We start from the raw sequence: 24,528 nt of genomic DNA, 5'->3' as shown, positions 1-24,528 counted from the left end.
GCAGGAGGCCTTCATCCTGCAATGTTTAATTATTGCCAGGTTGTAAAACTCCATTCTAATGGCAACATAAAATGTTAAATGACACTATAAAATGGAGACTTGGTTATTTTAGCTTATGATCCTTTGTGTAGTTGTTTCAATCTTTATCTTAGAGAATCCTGACTATTTTTTTTGTTTGATAAATGTACGACATGCAAGCTGCAGATTTGCAAGCAGGTGTTTAACTTTTCACACATGAGAGTTCCTGCTAACTACATCTTTTTGCTTGAATAAAGATAAGCATGGGCAAGTTGTTGCTGAGTGAGAACCCTGAAGTAATTAATGTCTGACTCATTTTCTTTGGTATAAGGGAAGGCCATGTACTTTAGTCATTTAAAAAAGGCCAGCTTAGACAATAGAAATGGTTTAAAATGAATTTTGTGCTGGTTAATCCTTTTATGATAATTAAGATGAGACAACATTTAAGAACATTTCTTTAAAAAATAATCCAGAGTTATAATTTAATTTTTTCACTTCTGATACTGCTAAAAATTACTGAAACAATTAATCTAAACAATGAAAAATCAGAAAAGAATGGAGGTGGCAATAATTATATTTGACATAAAAAGGGGTAGCAGTGTAGCTTTTAAAGGTACAGGGAGAGCAGGCAGTCTAATATCTATAGTACTCTAGCATAGTTTCCTCTGAAATGAATGGGATTCCCAGTGGTTGAGATTTCTAAGGTCACAGCTCACAAGCTGATCTTTTATCAAGCCCATTCAGTGGGCTTGCATTGGCATAGTACTTTAAGCATGAGATTGCAAAGCAGAATCCCTGGGAATATGAATTTTGCATCTGCATCCCTCTACCCATCATTTATAAATGAATTGATCGGTCTTAAAAATGAAAAGTATAATCAGTCTAGTAGTTTAAAGCATTTTATAATTAAACAATAAAACTGTAGTAAGTTAAAAAGCAATTTTATCAGGTAAAACTATGCATAGCTAAAAGATGTCTATAGGTTTTTTGTGGGGTTAAAGTTTATTACTAGCCTGGAAAACTGAAGCTAGCAAATGGGCATTCTTAAAAAAAGAATGCTGGAAAATTATGGACCAGGTAGGTTTATAGCTGGAAGACTATAAACTCATTCGTTTCTAAAATCTTGCTTTGTCTAAAAGAAACAATTTATATGAGGGGGAAAAACTTTCTCTGGATTTTTAAATATATTCAAATGATAGTAGATGATGGCTACTGATAAGACTTGTAATTACAGGCTGCTGTGCAAACTAAATAGTGATCATTGTGCACTGTTAGTTAAAACATCCCTGCCTTTGGACCTCACTCTTAATGGGCCTTGTATTTCCCATGTACCTGCATGGCCATGGTGATGGCCGACAGTAACTGAGTTTAGCCATTGAGTGTTGAAAATGCTACCAAAATGTTCGAAGTACAAGAGGGATTATTTGAGGGTCTTTCTTAGTTCTAGTACTGGAAGACTAGAGAAACTGAACTATCAAACACTAAATTTCAAGGTTGGCAGTAACCATTCTTCCCCAGCTGCAGTACTATATTACCTATCCTGTCTGTCTGTCTCTGTCTATTTGCCATGATACACATAACTCTTGCTGAGTATTAACAAAGTTCACCTTAATTTTCATAGAAAGTTTCACTGTTCTCTTGGACTTCTGTAGAGGAAAATCAAGGTGAAATCCCAAATGCCATCTCATTTACAACTTCTTATAGCACAAATGGTTATTCTAAAAAAGAACACACTTAACTGTATTATTTAACTGTCAATATCTAATTGCAGTCATTTTTTCCAGTACTGCCAAAGTCTTCATTCTTCAAACACCAGCTAAATTATTTTCTGCACTTGTTCTACTGTGACATATAACATCCATACAGATAACGGCTGCTAAAAGTCCTGTCCTCTTTAAAGTTAATTCTTAAAGATTAGTGATTAATTAGGGTTCCTAAAACCCTAGTTTGAACCAAAGTCCCAAGTTTCCTTTCTCATTAGTTACATATTTCCAACACTATGTTTCTTAATTGTTTACATGTGATGGGGAATTGTTAATTCTGCGTGTGCACACACAAACATGATAGGAAAAATGGAAGCTGAAACTGGAAGTGTCGGTAGCCATAGCTACCATGACACCAAAGAACATTTGGCAATGGGGGTGAGTAAAGTTAAACATTGTAGGTTAGATGGAGAGGCTTTGCAACAATTTTCAGACATACCATTGCAGTTTGGTTGTGATCAAGTTTCTAAGTTCACTTGTGTCTTTTGATACAAGAGTGTATTTCAAGCCTTATCCTAGTAATCAGCTTTCCATGGAGAGACATTCAAATCTCATCCGTCGAAGATTTCAATTTAACCTAGTAAATTAACCTTTGCCAGCCAATTTGTCATTGATCAGCTGCACCACACTACTTAAACATAATTTATTATTATTTATTATATTATGGGAGACTTAAACATAATTTATTTATTTGCATGTTCAATATAAATCGTGAATGGCTGTTGTTGGTTTATCTATTGTGTCTACTAGTATAAACTCTCAAATACTTTGCAACATGCATGTCACTAAGACTGGCACTACCTATTACATTAAGAAGAGTTGGATTTTATACCCCGCTTTTCTCTACCATTAAAGTGGCTTACAATCGCCTTCCCTTCCCCTCCCCACAACAGGCACCTTGTGAGGTAGGTGGGACTGAGAGAGTTCTGAGAGAACTGTGACTAGTCCAAGGTCACCCAGCTGGCTTCATGTGTAGGAGTGAGGAAACAAACCCAGTTCGCCAGATTAGAGTCTGCTGCTCATGTGGAAGAGTGGTGAATCAAACCCAGCTCTCCAGATTAGAGTCCACCGCTCTGAACCACTAAGCCAAGATGGCTACGCCATGCTCCCAGTCCCTCTCTATCTCTGCCAGTCCACTTAAATAAACCTGGCAAATCGTAGAAGTCAGAATCATGCTATATGCCATTATTTTATTTACATTTGTCATTCCCCCCCCCCAAGAATGATTACAGGGGAATGGCATTTATCTAGGGTTCCTGATTAATAATACATCAATTTAAGGCCATTCTTCTGGGCAATAATCCTGTTTTATTTTAAATTATGGAGGAGCTCCATGTATCTTTTCATACCGGGTTCTGTGAAATTATTTTAGGTTTTTTGGAAGTTGGAGATGGTATATGATGTATCATATACCATCCATATTTCAGGATCATCCATACTTTAGGAGTTGGATGTCATCAGAATTTTGATGATACCCAGTGATATACCTCGTTAAGTAAACCTGTGGGTGCTGCTGTCTCTGTTCTGGGCCAGTGCCTGACTGCTGTGGTGAAGTGGCAGAGGGAGAGTCAAATGGTAATGAATGCTGACAAAAGGGAAGTGCTGTTGCTCAGCATGGCTTTGAAGTAAGTCCTTAAGGGGGCTAGCTCCATGTGTTAGATGGGGTGCAACTTTCTTGGTGGACTCTGTGAAGAACTAGGAAGTTCTGTGTGATCCTATTCTGTTATTAGTGAAGCAAGTAGAGCTTTTCCAGTTGGATATTTTATTTATTTATTCATTTAAAACATTTTAATGATGCCTGTCCCAAAAGCTTTCCTCTTACTTGGGGACAACTCATCTGCCCTTGCTGATCTATGCTACAATAACTTGCGGTTCTACTTTTATTTTGGGCTGTCCTTGAAGATTACTTGGAAAATTCACTTGGTACAAAAGTTGGCAGCCTATCTATTACCTGAGAGTAACTGCTGGGGGCATGTTAGTCATATTTTTCAATCTGTTCACAAGCTGCCAATTTGTTTCCAGGTCAGATTCAAGGTTATGGTGCTTATTGTTTAAGCCCTTAATGGTGCAGGACCCATATATTTGAAGGTCACCTCCTCTGGTGATATGAACACATGTGCCAATTCCATGGGGCACAACAGTGCGCACACTAAGGTGTAATCAGCTGCCATCCATTTGTGGGTATTTTCATTCCCTGTCCTGTGTTGCTGAATAGGTTTCCAGAAGAGGTGACAAAGGTGAAAACACCTTGTTATATTTTCAGAGAAGCTGCAAACTGTATAAGAGGACATACTGTAAGAAAGGGTTAGATTGTTCTTGTGACGTATTGGGCAACGGTCTGTAGGGGAGTATTGTTTATTTGTGTTTCTTAATGGTATTTCTGGACATTGTTTTACATTGTTTGAATTGTTTTATTTTGTTACTTGCCTTGGACCCCAGTTTTCTGTGAGATATGTGAGTTTATGCTTTGCTTAAATGAATAGAAGGAGGGATTTATCTGTTTTTCCAAAGGTTCTGTGCATACCTTTGGGAAATCAGTAACTACTGACCAGTGCAGTCCCTGGTTGCTGAATATGTAATGTCCTGGTTTGGTTTCTTTCATATTCTGACATGCTAGTTTAGAAAGTAAAGGCTCACCTTGCAAAATGATATCTTAGCATATGAAAGCTAGAGAAGAAGAGGGGTGTATACCATAGTATAGTACAATAGTATAGTAGCACAGTATAGCATGAACACAATTCTTTTCAAAACAAGGGTATAGAACAAAAATATTATCATTTGCAATGATGAAATATGCACAATGGTTATCTAATTTCTGTGTTGTAGATCTCAGTTTTATGGCATGCTAGCTAATTAGGCTTTATCTGAGCCCTCGCAGATTATAATGATGATCCCCTTACACTCTTGTTTCCCCACTTTTTTTCATAATTTTCTCACTTGTTATCTTTCATGAAGCAAACTCTCCAGAAATTCTTATCACATTCTGGCAGCATCCTTGCCCAGAAACAGCCATCTGAGTAATGGCAAACAAAACTCTTCATCTGGGGAGGTGTGAAGACGCACCTCTCCTCTCCAGCTCTAATTGCTGTCAATTATCTGTTGCTTTCCAGAAGAGGGGAATACCAGCTGCTCATCAGATTCACCCTTCCCCATCTAAGGGTAAAGAAATTTTGGTGCATTGGAACTTCAAGATCACCAGAACTGATGTAGGTGCAATGCTAGTGGAAAGTATAGCTAGAATGTACTGGATTGTCTGTGCATTCCATCCATGTTTTCCTTCTCCAGCAACCCCCATTTTGGGTGATCTTTGCAAGAGAATGGTGGCATACTACCAGGTGTTTTTCAACATGTTCTGCCAAGCAGGAATAGAAAAGGAAGGAGTGGGGAGACGAAGTTCAGTAGGAGAACAGGCACCTCTAGGGGAATGGTCTCTCTCTCCATCCTTTGGCTGTTACACAGATAAAAGTAGTATTATTCCTACAAGTTCAAATATTACTGAAGAAGAGCTTATCCGAGAGCCTGAGAAACTGTTTTGCAACCTGAAAGAAGAAAAGAGTGAGATTTCCTTAAAATCTTTAGATGCCTGTTGGACATAAACTCAGCTCTGACACTGCAGTCGTAGGCGGCAATATGAAAGCAGTGTACAAAAGTAACATTTCAGCAATGCTTCTACTGGTTTCATTGTACTGGTGGCAATCTCGGGATTCTCTGAGTAGTAAATTCCCTCAGACTTACCAGATTTATGCTGGAACAGTTGGGTATTCATTTCCCCAGGGATGTGCAACAGGTAATATGTAATATGAAACATGACAGATATTGCTAATTGTCGAGCCCTGTGAAATGGTTCTGTTAGAAATGGTTGTGAGGGAAAATATGGTATTCTCGTTGTTTTATTTTTATTTAATTGCTTCCTTATTTAAAACATGTATAAACTCATTCATGGCAGCTCACAACATTATTTAAAGCAATTTCTCCCAATAAAACAAACACTAAAACATTTAATATTAAAACCTACAACAGTACTAAAAAGTATGCTCATTGTCATTCCTCCTTGTATCTAACCAGAGGCCTTCCAAAACAGAAAATTACAGAGGTATCTAAAGGTCAAGAGTGACAAATTACAACAACTCTTTCTGGGAGGTTATTCCTCAGAGTTGGGGTAACCACTGAGAGAGGCTTCCTTACCATTGATAAGTTAACTTCCAAACTGCATAACTGTTCTGATAGAGTAAGTAACAAGTATAGCATAGCTTACATACTCCAAGAGCCTCCAGTCTCCCAGCCATGTTATCTAGCTTGTTACCCCTCATACACTTGACCATGGCTTTTAGACACCTATTCAGAATAGTAATTATGATGCAAGTGTCTTAGTTCAATATTGAGCTGAAACTCTTTAGCAGATTGGTGCTAACACTGTTTTTTTTTTAAAGGGAGAAGTTAAAATTGGGATATTATAGGTGTAATGGCTAGAAGTACTTTTTCAGTTCCAGGTCTAAACTGCAAAGTACACTGGGGAAGTTGGTGTATGATTACTCAGTTGTATTATTACTTGAGCACATCCTGGTGTGAATTGGATGAATCTTGCAGTAGTGGTAAAATGGATTAAGGAACACTGAGATGGTGTACCAGCTTTGAGTTATAATTTGTTTTAAAAATCAGAAAAACTAATTATATGTGATAAAAATAACTGTACCTAAAAATATTACTTTCTGTTATGCCTTGACTTCTTTGGTTGTTTTAATTGTATCATGTAAGATGTCATTTTTATAGAGTTATGTCCTATTTTGCTTGTTATAGTTGTTTGTGATGAAAATATAAACAGAATCAAATATTAATTGCTAAGCATTCACTATGTTCCCATTTGAGAAGTGCATATCCATGCCCTGTGAACGGCTAATCCTCTAGAAAATGTCTATTGGGTCTCTATGTACATTAACTCTAATTGTGTCTGCCTTTTCAGATATTGCTAAAGAAAATTAAAATAATATTCCTTTATTGTCGAAGGCTTTCACGGTCAGAGTTCATTGGTTCTTGTAGGTTATCTGGGCTGTGTGACCGTGGTCTTGGTATTTTCTTTCCTGACGTTTCGCCAGCAGCTGTGGTAGGCATCTTCAGAGGAGTAACACTGAAGGACACCTTCAGTGTTACTCCTCTGAAGATGCCTGCCACAGCTGCTGGCGAAACGTCAGGAAAGAAAATACCAAGACCACGGTCACACAGCCCGGATAACCTACAAGAACAAATAATATTCCTTTATTTGCTGTCCAATTTCCAAATTTGTTCCCAGTATAGCATATACATACCAAAATAGTTTATTGTTTATGCATTAAAATATTTATATCTCACTATTCCTGCCATCTATGGTGGCTCAAGGGAGCTTACAAAAACCAGCCAAACAAGCAACAGAAACATTAAAACTACAAAATAATCCAGCTGTAAGAAACAGCCTGCTTCCATAGGCATGGTTTTCACCATCTTTGACTCCTAACTGGGGCACTGCTTTGTGGAGCATCCACGCACTTCCCAGTGCACTTCCCAGGTTTTCCCCCAACCTTGGCACACTTTTCCTCAGAGCTGCTTTAGTATGATCTTTTTGGAAAGAATGCATTAGCAGGCCATCTGGATAGCAAGGTAGGCACTTTCAAAGGTCCTTCGAAAAACTCTCATCTGAACACTGTAATGGGAATGTTTCAGCATTCACAGTGGCAATGAATACAAATCAAAGAATGCAAACCATGTGGATGCAGCCAGTAACAATTATTTACCCCTGTGCCCTCCACAATGTAAAACCCCTTATAATTTCAGTTACTACCGCCAAAGGCCTGTCTATGTGTGTCTAAATGCCAATTTATGGCATTCCCCAGCCAAGGGGCTTTCAAGACAAGAGATGAGCAGAGATGGTTTGCCTCCACCTTCCTCTGCAGAGTCTTCCTTGATGTGGTCTCCCTTCCAAGTACTGATCCCACTTAGCTTCTGAGATCTGACAAGATCAGGCTATACCATGCTGCCTTCCTTCTGGTCTGACAACAATTTAGCCTGACAACAAAACAGTTGTAAAATCTTGTTGCTCCGCCAGGAACTCCCTGCCAATGTTGATACAGTGAGTGAACTGGAGGCCCCTTGGCCTTCTTCGGGTCCTGTGTTGGACCAATTCAGCCAATGCTCCTGGACTGATGTTGACAGGATCATGACTCCTGTGAAGCCAACTACTTGCCTCTTGGACTCGTGCCCATTCTGGCTGGATAAGGCCAGCGGGGATGGAGTGTGGGCTCCCCTGGAAGACATTATTAATCTGACCCTGAGTTCAGGAGTCTTCCTGGCAAGATTGAAAGAGGCAGTGGTGAGGCTCCTCTTAGAGAAACCATTTCTGGGTCCTTCTGATCCAGCCAGCTACCACCCAGTGTGCAACCTTCCATTCCTGGGTAAGGTAGTTGAGAGAGTGGCAGCAGAACAGCTCCAGGCTTTCTTAAAGGACACATTGGCTCTGGACCCATTTCAGTCCAGTTTCAGACTGGCCACGGGATAGAGACAGTGCTGGTCACCCTCACAGGGGATCTCTGTAGTCAGCTGGATCGAGGTGGATCAGTGCTGTTGTTATTACGCAATCTTTCACCAGCGTTTGTCATGGTTGATTATGATCTATTGACCCACTGCCTCACTGATATTGGTTTACATGGGACAGTCCAATGGCTGGTCTCATTTCTTCAAAATCGTGGATAGAGGGTGGCAATAGGGGAGAGGGTCTCTTCACAATACCCACTGGTATGTGGAGTCCTTTGGGGGCGATCCTCTCCCCGATGGTTTTTAGTATCTATATCCATCCCCTTGCCTAGTCCCAACTGTAACTGTTAAAGGATGGCCAGCCAGGCACCGTCCCAGATACTTTAGCTAGGTGTCTGGAGGCTGTAGTGAAGTGGTTCTGCAGGGCCTGCAAGATCGAGATGTTCCACTAGGCCTATGGTTGAGGACAACAATGATCCACTCAAGCTGGCCTCCCTGCACCCATCCCCCCTTCTCTTCCCTTTCCCTCCCTTGTTTTTCCCTCTCCCTTTTCTTCTTTCCCCTTGATCATTCTCCCCGTAATTGGCATTATAGTGGTACCATCTAGAATTTTAATGTTGGTAATGATTTTAAATGTCAAACCTATATGTTGTATAGGGTATTATTTTAATTGGATATTATTTATTGGTTGTTAGCTGTCCTTAGCCTAACTCCAGTCAGGAAAAAAAACAGGGCAAAAGTCAGATGAATAAATATAAACATAGTAAAACAGTAAAAAGGCAATCGATATCAAACTTTAAAACCAAGATGTACACAATCAACAACTTCCTCTCCAAGTCAGTCTGAGTTCAAATGAAACGTAGTTGCTGGGGTGGGGGGTGGGGGAGTTAGGTAAATCTGTCACTAGTGTACTTGTGCCCTGAAACTTTTCCCAAATAGCCTTTGTTTCCGTGAGGAACCAATACAGAGATCTGCCATGATCTGTGCAGACTTTCTAAGCTAAACTAAAAGATTGCTGTGGTTATTCAAAAAAGGGTGGTGGTGGACTGTCCAGCCAATCGAAACAAGTTCTCAATGGTAGGAAAATAAGGAGCCAATCAATGATAAGGCATATATGTTGGTGGAGGAAAGGTAGTCAATGCATATGAACTACAAGGCATATGAACAAAAGAGAGAGAGAAAAGTGTTGAGTTGCAATCAGAGAAAGCTGCAAACAGAAACGGATAGAGCAGAGTTAAACTTGCAGTGCAGATCCCCCATTACCAACTCATTATGTCAGGAGCCACATTGGAAATGAGGATAACACAGGGAAGTGCTGCCATGTGGAATATGTCTCAGTTTAAAGGAGAAATAATTAGGTATTATCTGTGTACTGGACACTTCACTTGACGTGAACACTAACACAATCACCAGGCAAAGCTATTGTGCTTGATTGTAAACCTTGATTAGAAGTCAGGTGAGTTCCTAATTGGATAACCTTGATAGTTGTGTCGCTGAAATTTGTATTGAGCAGTTTTGTTCCAATGTAGTAATAACTTATTATACAGGTCCAGGTCAGTGCCACTTGTTGCAGTTCCAGTGGTAAAATTCTAAACTGCTTTCTGTAGTTGTCATTTTCAAAATGGTAATATTCTTGGTATCATGACATGATCGTGTTAACCAACGTAGAATGGAAAATATTATCACAGTATTCTTCCATTGATGATGATCATAACAAACAGGCACCAAAGGCTCACAGAGGCACCTAAATAGTAACACAGTTCAAATAACCCCCCCCCTTTAACTATGTGCCTTATAAAATTGGAGGCAGCAACGAATGAGTGGCTAGTGGGTGGATGCTGTTCACATTCAAATTCATTTAGACACATACAAACAGCTCACCAAATGATCAGCTCCCTGCATGCAGCTGGCAAGCAGGACATGAGCCAAACCAGTGGTTGCTCAAGCATGCTTGCACCTCACTTGAAATTTCCAGATGACTTCTCTTACAAGATTCATGTAGATGTTAATTATGAGAGAAGTTCATAGCAGAAGGGCCAAGTACATTAGTCTCCCAGCACCATCTGCTGGTGCTTACCTGCCAGGTGAGAACAACCATTGGACTGTGATGTTATTATCAATATTCATCCCAGATAGCTAGCCCAAAAGTGGTAGGGCTATCAAAGCTGCAGAGAGGTCCAGGAGAATCAGCAAGGTTGTATTTCTCCTGTCTCTTGCCTGGTGAAGTTGTCAAGTGCTCAAGGCAAAACTGTCAGGAAGCTGGAGTGAAATAAGTCTAAATAATTAATCTCATTTGACAGTTACCACTTGTCTGAACACCTTGCTCAAAAAGGGCACTCTTGTATGTAGGGTTGTCAGCCAGTGGCTGGCTGGGGTGGGCAAATGGGTGCACAATTGGGCAAAGGTGTGACATCACTTCTGGGGGAAACCTGGAAGTGATATCATGCCTCTCTAGGAATTGCTGGAAACTCTAAGGTGAAGCAATAGATTTTCCAGCAATTCCTAGAGCTGACAGCATTCGATAAGGTGGTAACCTTGATTCAGAGGCACTCAGCCCACCAAGAACACAGCCAACCAACACTTGTCTGAGTGCAGAAAGTCTTCACTCTTCAGACTTAAAGGAGCCAAGAGTGTCATTATTTGAACTTATTACTTGGGTCAGAGACCACAAAGATTTGGCAATTATTTTTATATACTATTAATTTTATACAGAATATTTTAGAATGATTTTTTAGTCTAAAAGTGGTCATGGAAGTTCATGGACTCTGCTTCTCTTTCTCATGAAACAGAGGCTATAATCTTGGCTTGTTCTCTGGTAACATCCTTCCAGCCTACAGAGAGAAGAAAATGAAACCAACATTTGACAAGACAGAATCTGAGTGATTGTGATCTGAATCGTAGTTTGAGAAACAAACCATAATTGAAATAAACCATGGTTTTTGAGTTGTGTCTGAACTGAGCCTCAGTTTCATTTGCTTATATAAAGCTTTAGTTTTTAACTAAACTACATGATGTCTGCCCTTGAAATTAATGTATTCCAGATTTGACCTTCACTTTTCTTTTGTATTGTCCCTTAAGTAAAACCATAGCATGAAAAAAGCAAACACCTCTGAGAGAGCGTGTGAAACTCTGTGATGCTTGATGCATATTTATATTGTTCCATACTGATGAACCAGCCCCAAGATCTATGGCTGAATTTTTGATCAAGGTAATGCCTTGTTTCCCCTTAAACAAGTCCATCAAACCACTTGTATTTCCCTAGGATCAGTATAACTGGAGGTCACGAAATATTTTGCAGCTGTTCTCAAAAGCATTAAATAAATCCATAAAACGTCTATATTTATAACACATGGTAACTGTAAAGGGGACTGATGTGCATTCAGAAATAGATAGTAGATAATCTTCATATTATTGTTATTAAGTAATTATTTTCAAGTGCAACATGTTTCAGGAAGTTGGTAAGAAATACGTGGAAGTTTTGAACAGTAATGGCAACGTTTAACCAAGTACTGCGCAGGGGCAGCCATTTTGCCACTGGTCTCCAACACACTCTTTTGTATATCTTTGAAATAACTCCTCGTATGCTAGTATGGATTAAGTTTAATCACAAGTCCTAAACCTTTTTTACTGAATATCACAGGAGTATTTCTGGCATACTGACTGCTAATAGGATTCTGTTAACAACTGCACATCATCGTAGGTCTCTCTGGCACAGCAAATCTAGAGTCATTCTCAGAATACTTATACCATGTCTTTCTTTGATTAAGAATTGCTTATTATTTCCTAGTGAGCACACACACATGAAGCTAAACCAAAACCATTGGTCCATCTGGGTCAGTATGGTTTACTTGGACTGGCAGTAACTCTCCAGGATCTTAGGCACAGGTCACATTACCTACTATCTGTTCCTGTCTGGGATTGAACCTTTTGCAAAGCAAGCAGATGCTCTACCACTGAGTCCCTGCCCCACAGGTGCAGGTAGTGCTGGAAGAATGAACATTACTATCCAGTCCTTCAAGGTGAATAACTGCTTGAATAAACTTCAATAGATTTTTTGGGTATTTGTGAAAGGATTTTATTTTTTAAGATAGGAATTAAATGTCTGTATAGATTTCAAAGCTTCTTGTAACTGTTATTTGGGATGTAGAACATAGTGTGATGTTTGACCAAGTTATGAGGGGCCCCCAAAACATGTAATCATAATGAATAACAGTATTAAGTGATGTGAAACATAGGCCAAAAATGCATGGTCGCTTAGCGCACTTTATTCCCTGTTTCAGCCAAGAGTTATCTTGGCTCAGCCCTGGATTAAATCTTTTTGAACGAACGTTACCTCATCCCTTGTCGGCTCAACCCTGTTTCAAGGCAAAATGAACCCGGCTTTTCCCATTCCTCTTCTGGCAGCCAACCAGGGGAAGCACAGAAGATTGGCATCTTCACAGCCAATCACGAAGCAGTGTGTGAAGAGGCAGGGATTCAAGTGCTTCTTGCTTCCTGCTACCTCAGAGCTCTTTTTGAGAAAAATAAAGGCTTTTTTGAAAACGAGGCTTGGATTCATCCCTCCCCTTTCAGATTGCTCCGCTTTGTGTTTTTTGTTCTTAAAATGTTTTTTAAATTACAAGCTGGTTGAGAAAAGCCTTCATTGGTCGATTAGAAAGGACCAATCACCAGGAGCAGGGGAGGGGAGGGCTTACTCAGCAGGAACTCCACGGAACCCACATTTTCTGTTTACATGAATCCGTTTGCACACAGTTTCGTCCCTGCTCATTCCAGGTAATGCGAACAGTTTCTCCTCCAGCCCGGATTACTTTGATCCTGGCTGAAACAGGGAATAAAGGCTAAGCGACCATGCGTTTTTGGCCATAGAGTAGGAAACTGATTGAAACACAGAATTATTTTGTCACATCTTATGGTATTCTGAAGGTGTTAGTGGCACCTTTCCCCTTGTACCTCTCCAATGAAAGGGCTAACCACCTTTTAAAAAAATGAAAGCTGGGAACTAGTATCGTGTAATAATGAGTCATTATTGCTTTACAGTGATCTGTCAATTGCCGTATTTCCCTAAAACCTGAAAAAGGCGTTTGCACAGGCAAGGGAAGTGCAGAGAAAACTGCTGTGTGGATGCTCTGTTGTCGAGGCGAATATCTGTGTTTGAAGCAGGAATTAAAATTACACATAGGATCATCTCTGTGTGGAAGCAGCATTAGTGTTACAGTGAGCAAATATTTAGGTGAAGACATCATTTTATTAATATTAAGACTTGGTAATACTAATAGTAGTGCCTGAGTGTTTTAAAAATACGTATATTCCTAAATTTTTCCAAGAAGTATATGCAGTAAAACTAGATTTAGATACAGTCACAGTTGTTAATACATCTTTTATAAACTTAACATTGGAAAGGTTTATAAAGTAACTACTGTATTAGATTCCAATATATTTAATTTTGTGGAGGGCTTTTTTTGTGTGCAATTTCTGAGCATGTGGATGGATTATTCAGTGTTCTTTATTAATGTTCTCTTGACATAAAACCAAGTTTATTTCTTGGAGTAGCTGTGACATGTTCTGTTGCTAGGTAACAAGGTAGATCTGTATTGCTTTATTTGCCAGAAAAGCAGATGAATTGCGGTTAGCAGCAGTGACATATAAAATGTATAATATGTTATTGTTGGGATGGCTGCTTTTATTTATTCAATATCACTGAGGAAATATAATAATTTTCCTTTGCATGTGGAAGCAGGTAGATTATTTTCTTGGATAAATTAAGTATCTGTTAAATGAATCATAGTGAGTATTTGATAGTTTTTCTAACTAGAAAATGTAGTATAAATCCACATCGATGGGTGTGTTACACCTAAGAATCCTTTATTTTAAAAAATATCACTAATAAGTATTATATTAAGTTTTTCATTTACAGTCCACCTATTATCTAGCAACACCTGACTTGCTCACTGCAGGATTGGTCCTACTGATCAACCTAGTCTTTTCCCTGTGACAGCTCACCAGGGGTCCCCAACCTTTTCGAGTCTGAGCGCACCTTTGGAACACGGGGGGTGAGCACAACCACAAAATGGCTGCTACAAAATGACTACCGCAGGAAGTGGAGTCAGCCACTTAATGACTGGTGTGGCTTACTTTCAGTCACACAGTAAAGATCCTGGTGTGGTGGTAGCAGTTGCTGCCAAAGCAACATTTTTAAAAATCTGCACAGCCAACCAAATTTCCAATGGATAGTCAGAAGCCTTGCTGGGCAAAAGCCCCACCTGGCCGTGCCCACTTTCTAAAAAGACTTGGCGGGCACCAGGAAAGGTGTCAGCTGGAACAATGGTGCCCACAGACACCATGTTGGTGATCTCTGCTCTAGGCAACACTAGATAAGTAGGGTCTGGAAGACCCAGGTTTTGACCCAGGTCAAATCCCCATCTTCCTGTGGAAGCTCACTGGGTGATTTTGGACCAGTCACATACTTTCAGCTTAATCTACCTTCAGGGTTGTTGTGTGGATAAAAAGGAGGAGAGGAGAATGATGTAAGCTGGTTTGGTCCCCACTATGGAGAAAGGTGGGGTATAAAGGAAGTAAATAAATAATAAATATAGCTGAAGATGGCAGGCCAATAAAAGGTAGGTTGGTGAATGGCTGGGATGGAGAGAATGGGGCAGGTAAAAGGGAGAGAATAGAGGGGTTGCCAGGGGAAGGGAAAGAGGATAATATTGTGGGGAGGGGGATACAGGGAAAAGTGAGTCCCTCCCCCCCCCACAAGTCCTTGAAGATTCCCTTCCATGCAAGTGGGCCTGGCCCAGTGGCTGGCACCACGCTTCTGGGCCATAGTTTTCCTAGGTAGAGGCTGTTGGGGGAGGAGAGAGAAGGAAAGCTTAAGACAGAGGGTCCAATAAAGGTAGGTTGTTTGCTGGGTTCATCAAAAGCAATAGAATAAAGATGCACATAACATTTTAAAAATTATTTGCTGCTGTTCTACGCTTAATTTTACTCCTTTTTAGCATGCTGAAACGTAGAACATTGCAAACATAACACTGATTGGGGGGGGATTGAAACAAGCTAAATGTGTATTAAAATGAAAGCAGTGTACAATGTATTTTACTTACTTCAGTCTTGGAAACTTCAAAGATTTTTGCTGTTATTTCCCTGGTGGGCAGTTTGCCTGTTTCACCCCACCTCCAAACTGGAAACTTTTGAACTTCAGTGAACAAATCAAATGGCCTTTTCTACCATGAGTCTGGAAGAAGACAGATGAAGCAATAAAGTCTGCCTATCAGTCCTTATTTATCATAACGGAAAGTTAATGCTATTTGAAGATTATTAATCTTTAAGACTGCACTTGGTGGGACTTACTTCTAAGCAAACATGCGTAGGATTGGAATACATGTGTATTGTTATAATTTCATTCCCAGTTTTACATTTTAATGTGACAATCAAAGGACTTTGTTAACTTCCTATGTAGAGAGCCAGCGTGGCGTAGTGGTTAGGAGCAGCGGACTCTAATCTGGAAAACCAGGTTTGATTCCCCACTCCTCCACATGAACGGGGGACTCTAATCTGGTGAACCAGGTTGGTTTCCCCAGTTCTACACATTAAGCCAGCTGGGTGACCTTGGGATAGTCACAGTTCTCTTCGAACTCTCAGCCTCATCTACCTCACAAGGTGTCTGTTGTGGGGAGAGGAAGGGAAGCAGATTGTAAGCTGGTTTGATTCTCCCTAAAAGGTAGAGAAAATTGGCATATAAAAGCCAACTCTTCTCCTTGTCTATAAAAATACAATTTGGTGCTTTAGCTTTTAGCTTGGAAAACATGAAGTTTATGTAAATACTTCAACAAATAAATGATGATTTCCCACTCATCCTCTCCAAATCAGACATTAAAACAGTTTGTTATAAACTCTGCTTTAAATGCTTAATTAAAGAAAATGCATGGATAGGCATAATCCTATATTGTACATTGATCTTTATAGGCACATAACCACAGTGTTTCTCTGAGCATTTTGTCTGATAGGTAGAAGGACTGAACAGTGGTTCTTCAGGCTTTAGATTTTAAATATCTGTGGTAGGACTATCCATGTTTGTATTTAGAAGGAGGTATCTTTGAACTCATATTCTCATCTGACTCTACCAAGGGGAGGAGCTGCCAACATATCTGGATTGGAATCAGAAGAAGCCAAAGGCACCTCAGCCCTTTGCAGACCAATCCTGGGCATATTGCTTGGAAGTAAGTCAGTGGTTTTTAAAAGAATTTTCATGGGTGGGCAGGGAATGAACTCAAAGATACACTTTACAGCTACACAAAGATTACTTTTAACTTTTGGTTAATACTTGTCTGTGACATGTTTATCCCACCCTTCTTCCAACGACCCAGGGTGGTGTACATGATTCTCCCTTTCTCTATTTTATCTCATAACAGCCTTGATAGATTGAGAAAATGTGACTGGCTGAGAGCAACCCATTGAGATTCATGTCTGAGTGTTTCAGAGGGTAGCCGTGTTGGTCAGCAGTAGAACAGCTAGATTTTTGTACAGTGACCTTAGAGACCCGTAAGATTTTGGGGATATAAGCTTTCGAAAGTCAAAACTCCCTTTGTTAGATGTCTGTGGTGATTTAAACCTAAGTCTCTCCAGTCCTAGTTTAGCACTGTAGCTGTTACACAACACATATTAATAGTTTAATATTGTGTCACTTAAATAAGTTTAGTCCTTATAGTTTAAAAAATGCCTAGATTTTCTTAAGCCTTCATGATAATTGACTGTTTTTTCATTTTTTGGTTTTGTATAGCTCCCCTGGTCAGTTTTTGGAACATCTGACACAGTGGTTCTAGTTTTTGTTGGGGATGTAGTTTGTCATCTTTTTTATTATGTGTCCTTTGCTTTGTTTGAGCTAGCTCTCTTTTATCCCCAAAATGTATTTCTCTGACACAGTGGTTATAGCTAGGGTTGCCAGCCCCCTGGGGAATCTCCTGCCCCCAGCGCCCCTTTCCCGCTGCCACTCTGAGTGGTGCCAGGTCAGAAATAAAATTAAAAATGCCTGTTGAGTGATGATGTAATATCACCTTCATGTTTCCCGGATGTGACATCATGGTGTCAGCCTGATGGCTATCCTCCATGTCCCCGCCCCATCCATCAGGGTCAGCACCACCATACCCTGAGGTTGGGCAGCAGCCAGGGCCCAAGACATCTGCTAGGGCCCATGGTCACTGACCTCTTTGCCCACATTTTTCTCCTGCCACCCACCCATGTGCTTCCCCCCTTCACACACAAACACTCCTCCGGTGCCACCTGTGCTCCTGCCTAAATATGCTACCCAGGTGAACTGGCAGCATGTAGGTGGGAGGGCAGGAAGGGAAGCATAAGCTGAGGGCCTGGGGGTAGGAAGGGGAGGGGCCTTCTGGGCACTGTCTCACTAGGGCCCCCCAAAACCTGGAACCAGCCTTGCCCCAGTCGTCTTCTGATTGCCATGTTGGGCCTGACAACATTAGTGTAGCAAACGTAATGGCTAAAGACTGCTTAACAAGAAGGATTGTTAATGAAGATATTCCTCACCCTACTTTACATGGTAAAAAAATACTCTGAAGTAAATCCCTACTTTGTTTAATGAGTCAATGTGCCCTGCTAAATCTCTTCTACTTGAATGGAAAACTTTGGATCACAGCTGGTAATGTCTATTTACACTGTCTATACATTTTTACTATACCCTTTACTGCCATCTCTCTGTACTTCGTTACTTCTGTACTTCGCCTCTGGGCCAGCCTTGCTAGATGGCTTGTTCAGCACATAGGCTTAATTAGGTCCTTGCCTGCTTCTCTCTGGGGGCCTAACCTTTTAGCAGCCAGGGTGATTCAACCCATTACACACAATGTTAATGAAGTGAAACACATATATCTTGGGCTGTAATATTCCAGATATATAGATTTCTACATCAAATACACTTGTGGTATATTAAGACTTTTCCATGCTGGGATGCATGAATATTATATCTTCAATATTACAGATGAAGCAAAAAGAAATGTAAAAGTGATTCTGTTCCAAGGGTTTCAGGACATTCCACCGAGTTTAGCTCTAAGATTATTTCCCATTCATGCCATGAGGCAAGAGTTCAATAGCATGCCTTACTTGATGATGTGATTTTTGAACCATTAGAGCATGCATATTTTGTTCATTCTCTCATAGCTGGATCAGCAACATCTGGTTTCAGTGTCCAAGAGGCAGGCAGAATTTTTTTTTTTACCTCGCTACTGTGTTGAGATCGATAAGCAGTGGAGAGGAAAATAAGCATTTCCTCCAGCCAGCAGGATTTCAACCTTAATATCTAAGTTAATAAAACATCTTACCTACTAAATTACCTTTCTAACCATTAGCCCCACTTTAAAATGCATGAAAATTGAAATACTTCTAGCATGGCAAAATTATTTGCATCTCCATTCAGTGCCTATAATGAACTGGTGCAATCTTAAACATAGTTACACTTCTATAATCTACTAGAGTCAGTGAGTTTAGGACAGTGTAACCCTATTCAGGATTGCACTGTGACCTTTCAGTTTAGTGCAAAGGAATATATCTAGCCAACTTTAAAATCGAGTAATATTAGAATAATTATTTAAATGGTCCAAATAATACTACACTAATTTCATGTAATCAAATATTTGCTTTGCTTTCTCAGATCCACAAGGGTCATTCTATATTTATGAAACAGAGCATCATAAAGGTCGGATCTGGTTTGCTTCGCACTACCTTGCTGTAGGGGTTGGAGGTTTGGCTGGTCTCCTTATGCCCCAGTGATCTAAAGACATTAAAACATCTGGTGGAGAACAGCAACAATTGTGATCACTTGCTCTGGGGTTTCCAGTTGGCAGAAAAACAGTGCCACTGTTGACCTCCCTTCTTTAACCATCCTGATCTTTGTGCTCAGCACATCTGTTCTTGCTCTGATGGTGCAATTAGTAAAGCACATTAAAGAACAATTACATATCTTGTAGGTTAGAGTTTAAATCATTCTCTGATATGTGAATTTTCACCTCATTATTGTAAATAAAACAATAATTTAACAGGGCATCTTCATATTTAAGTCACTTTTATGCTTGAAGCCAGATTTTTTTAGAAATATAAATGTTACCTATTGTACATACAATTTGTTGATTGCAGTGTGAACTTGGAAGTTGATTTAGTTTGCCTTTAAAAATAGGTTTACTTTAGTTCTCGATTATGTAAACTTGAAATGCTTCCTGTGAAATTCATAGTAAATTGGTTCTACAGGAGATTCATGCAATGAGAACCTTATGTGTGTGTGTCAAGTGCTGTAAAGTTGACTTATGATGATCCTATGAATTAATGACCTCAAAAATGACCTATCATTAACAGCCTTGCTCAGGTCTTGCAAACAGAGGGCTGTGGCTTCCTTGATTGAGTCAACCCATCTCATGTTGTGTGTTCCTCTTTCTCTGCTGCCTTCAACTTTTCCTAGCATTATTGCCTTTCCAGTGACTTTTTTCTTCTCATAATTTGACCAAAGTATGATAGCCTCAGTTTAGTGATTTTAGCTTCTAGGAAGACTCCAGGCTGGATTTGATCTAGGTAAAAGTAGTCCCCTGTGCAAGCATGGGGTGACGTCACATCCTGATGTTTACTAGGCAGACTTTGTTTACGGGGTGGTTTGCCATTGCCTTCCCCAATCATCTACATTTTACCTCCGGCAAGCTGGGTACTCATTTTACCAACCTTGGAAGGATGGAAGGCTGAGTCAACCCTGAGCCTGCTATCTGAACCCAACTTCCATCGAGGATCGAACTCAGGTCGTGAGCAGAGCTTTGACTACAGTACTGCAGCTTACCACTCTGCACCAGGGGCTCTTTTGATCTAGAACCCACTTATTTGTCTTTTTGGTGGTCCACAGTATCCATAAAACGCTCCTCCAATACTACATGTCAAATGAATTAACTTTTTCATTGTCCAACTTTCACACCCATACATAGTAATGGGAATACTATGGTATGAATTATCTTGATCTTGGTCGCCAGAGACACATCCTTTCCCTTAAGAATCTTTTCTAGCTCCTTCATGGATACCCTTCCCAATCTCAATGTCCTTCTGATTTCTTAGTTGCAATCTCCTTTTTGGTTGATGATGGAGCAAAAGAATAGAAAATCTTTAACAATTTAAATTTCTTCATCATCAACTTTAGTTATCTTAAAGGTAAAAAACTGTAGGATTCCTATTCAAATAAACTATTATCTTTTTCAGTGTAGCAAATAGTTTGTTTTGTGCACTCATTCCTCAGTGGGCCATGATATGAGAAGGATCTTGTCTCTTCTGTGCTATAATCTGCCTTCAGTTTTTAATCTCATGAACCCATCTTTGGTCCTAGTATAAAACTTAAGGATCACTGTGGTTGTGTTTAGGTGTAGGATAATATTACAGATTCAGAGTATACACAGTTCAAGTCAGAGTTGTTAAGCTTTCTAAAGAGGGATCCACTTCTAAAATTACTTTAGTTACGTCATTTATACTCTGCCTTTCTCCCTAGTGGGGACACAGAGTGAATCCTCACCTTATGAGGATGAGGGAAGATGACTGGCTAAGGCACTGGCAAACCACCCCGCAAACAAAGTCTGCCTAGAAAACGTCGGGATGTGGTGTCACCCCTTGGGTCAGGAATGACCCGGTGCTTGCACATGGGACCTTTACCTTTATGAGGTAGGTTAAGCTGAGAGTGTGTAACTGGCCTAAAATCACCCAGCAAGCTTCCATGGCAGAGTAGGGATTCAAACTTGAGTCTCCCAGATCCGAGTCTGACATTCTAACCACAGTGGCTCAGGACTCGCAAGGTAATTCCCTGCTACATTCTACCTCCCAGACATAAAACAAGAACATTGAATACATCTATATTTCATTTTTAATTTTTAGTCTTTACAAATATACATCATTATTGAGCAACAGGCTGATTTCATAGCCATCTCACACATTATCCAGCGGCAGACCCTAATTTGCTATAGAGATTCGTCTTTTAGCACTCCTCCTCCTCCCTCCTGGTCCCACAACATGCCTGTGAGAGAGTCATTACCCACTTTGGGGTCCTGGCCCACAAATTGAGAACCATTGGGTTAAGTAGAAATTATTTCTTCTGTCCCAAATGATAGTAATAAAATATGCAGAAGTACTATTTCAGATGCTCCAGACTCTCCATTTGCACTCCAGGATACAATATTTGCAGAGTATTAATGTCCTGAGATAGCTAAACTGTTCTTGTGATGTGATAGAGTAAGGGTGCTGTGGAACACTTTCATAAGATAATTTTGTTTTTTCCATATGAGAATCCAGAGGTTTTTTGACCTCAGCATGGCTGATAAGGGAGCTGAATGCTTTCTTTCTTCTTTAAATTAAGTAAAATTAGCATTCTGTCATGAAACTCAAGGAATGCTCATGATGCAGGGAAGGAGGAGGAGATGGGTAAAGCTTGCTGAAATAGTCATAGGACATTTTTGCACAGAACATTTTAAATGGTTGAGACACTTAACTTTAAACTTGCTTCTAAGCAGCTCTCTTGTGATTCATGCTTGCCAATTTCTGACCTTCAAGAATCCAATTGATAGTAATATGGAATGTTACTAATGTAAAATTCCTAAATCTGAACATTTTATTTATCAATTCATGATGACACCTACAGAGTTGTTCCTTAAATTTTACGGAGCTCATAATTCAGTGAGGAGATCTGAAGACTACTCTATAACTCCAAGGAACTGCCACATCCAACCTTTAGAAGTGATTAAAATATAGTGTTAATAATTCCACGTTTCTGGTACACTCCCGTTAATTTTCCTTTTTGTGGAATGCGATTACTTTTTTAATTTTCAAAAGACTACATAAAAGTGAACATAAAAGAAAAAGGGATGGGGGGAAATAGGGGATTACAATAATTCATCAAAATATAACATCTACAGTTCAATTATATAAAAGAAAAAGTATATACACTGGGTGGGAATATGTATTTTATCCCAATTTAACTTCTAACATTCTAAAATGTGATATATTCTCTATTTCTATATATTTGTTATACTAAGCAAAAATACCTTTAAAAACACATTTTAATATTATCCATATTGAACTTCTCATAACTAATGCTGTTTTCACATAAGCATAATAAAGCCTCCAATTTAGAAACAATTCTTCTCTAGGTCTTTTATTAAATTAGTTAGTTTGCCATGACAGCATATTCTGCCAATTTATTCTTCCATTCTTCTGTGCTGAGACCTTCACCCGATTTCCATTTCATGGCTAGTACCATTCTGGCAGCTGTGACCGCAATCTATACAATTCCTCACATGCCTTTTCCAGTGTTACTGGTGTTATCCCAAGTAGCATGTACTTAGAATCCAAAGCAAACTTAATTTTTAAGGTCTCACCAGACCTCAGAAGCTAAGCAAACTTGGCCTCGATCAATATTTGGATGGGAGACCACCAAGGAAGTCCAGAGTCAGTATGCAGAGGCAGGTAATGACAAATCATCTCTGAACGTCTCTTGCCTTAAAAACCCCACCGGGGTCCCCATAAATATGATGTGACTTGACGACAAAAAAAGTTGTTCAACAGCAGAATATAAGAACATTTATATAAAGCAATGCATTATTAGGATGCTAGAAATTTTATGTCATATGAAATAAAAGAAGGGGCTTTTTTGCACAGTTTTGGGGAGTTTTTAGAGGTCTTTTATATTTTTAGATATATTCTCAAGGTGCAGAATAAACACAAAACTCATGAGGACCCATTTTTGCAGGCCGGACAATTTAAGTGAAAAAGTCTGGCCAAGTTGCAAAAGTCAAGCAACTTGCATGGTAGCTGCTGCTGGGACTGACTCCATGAGTCCTCCCTCCACGGCAGAAGGAAGGGGAGCTGAGGTGGACTGGGAGGCCAGAATAGACCATGAAAGGGCCTGCCCCCTCCACCTGCCTTTTACTGATAGGAACCAAGGTTTTAAGTCTGGCAATATTGTGATTGTCGAGCAACCCCCATGTTGGCCACTGAGATCTCAGAGGGCATCCATTTCCAAACGATACAGGTGCCTCTTCTATAATTTGAGAGGGTTTAATCCCCTAATTAAGGAGCTCTGTGGCGCAGAGTGGTAAGCTGCAGTACTGCAGTCCAAGCTCTGCTCATGACCTGAGTTCGATCCTGATGGAAGTTGGTTTCAGGTAGCCGGCTCAAGGTTGACTGAGCCTTCCATCCTTTTGAGGTCGGTAAAATGAGTACCCACCTTGCTGGGGGTAAAGGGAAGATGACTGGGGAAGGCACTGGCAAACCACCCCATAAACAAAGTCTGCCTAGTAAACGTTGGGATGTGACTTCATCCCATGGGTCAGGAATGACCTGGTGCTTGCACATGGGACCTTTACTTAATCCCTAATTGGTTGTTGTTGTTTTTTAAGATTTTTCTGCAAACCTATGGTTTTTCTCAAGTTTGTAGTAATATCTCTTCAAGGCTCTAATCTCTGGATTTAGATATTTAAAGATGGGTCTCACTGTGAATTAGATATACTGATTTGCAGAATAAAAGAGGACTAATTTCATTGGCAACTAAGAGTTTGAGTGGCATAAGGCCCCTCGTGAGGCGGCACTTCCAGTTGTAAACCGGCATTCGCCTGCATGCACGCACGCACATTCGTCCACCATGGTCTCTTATTCTTTCTGTTCCATCTTCTCCATCCTTTCTGGAGTTTTTCCTCTCAGTTCTTCAGTTTCACTCTTGCTTCTGGGTGGGAAGAAAATGAGAAGAGAGATACATTGCAGAATGAGCTACGTACTCAGATTAAATTGATAAGTGGGAAGGAGCAAAGCAAGAAAATGGACCTTGTGCAAAGCAGGTATGTAAACAGGAATTGGGTGGGTTGTTAAACTGAGAAGGAAAGGAGAAATTATGGAGAAAAGGGTTAAAAGACTTTTTGAAAAGGAATTCAGAACTGCAGAGAGACAGCAGGTGAAATGCAAAAAAATGTGTGTAGGAAGGTATTTGAAATTGTATATAAATGATAGTATTCTGAATATAGACAACAGAAAACACAAATTACTTTCCTTAACAACTGTTAACAACAGTTGAACTGTTGACTATTTTGCTTCTGGATAATCACATACAAGTATCTTTATCTATTACTCCTTTAAAGTTGAGATACCAGGACTTCACCTAATTCATCCTCCTTCCAGGAGAAATAATTAATTGTACCCAGGTTGTCCTTGACAAGAATCTGTCAGTTCCCCTCCCCCT

At 39.9% G+C, this 24,528-nt stretch overlaps 1 protein-coding gene across 12 annotated transcripts in view; it reads left to right on the top strand.

The window, feature by feature from the left end:
• Positions 1-24,528, top strand: part of ANKS1B (ankyrin repeat and sterile alpha motif domain containing 1B) — a 432,983-nt gene that overhangs the window by 360,952 nt on the left and 47,503 nt on the right. The gene's annotated exons all lie outside the window — the stretch shown is intronic.

The sequence above is a fragment of the Euleptes europaea genome, chromosome 3 (genome assembly GCF_029931775.1).
Source record: "Euleptes europaea isolate rEulEur1 chromosome 3, rEulEur1.hap1, whole genome shotgun sequence".
NCBI classification, from domain to species: domain Eukaryota; kingdom Metazoa; phylum Chordata; class Lepidosauria; order Squamata; family Sphaerodactylidae; genus Euleptes; species Euleptes europaea.
Note: the sequence above shows the minus strand (reverse complement) of the source record. Positions and strands in the feature narration are given on the sequence as shown.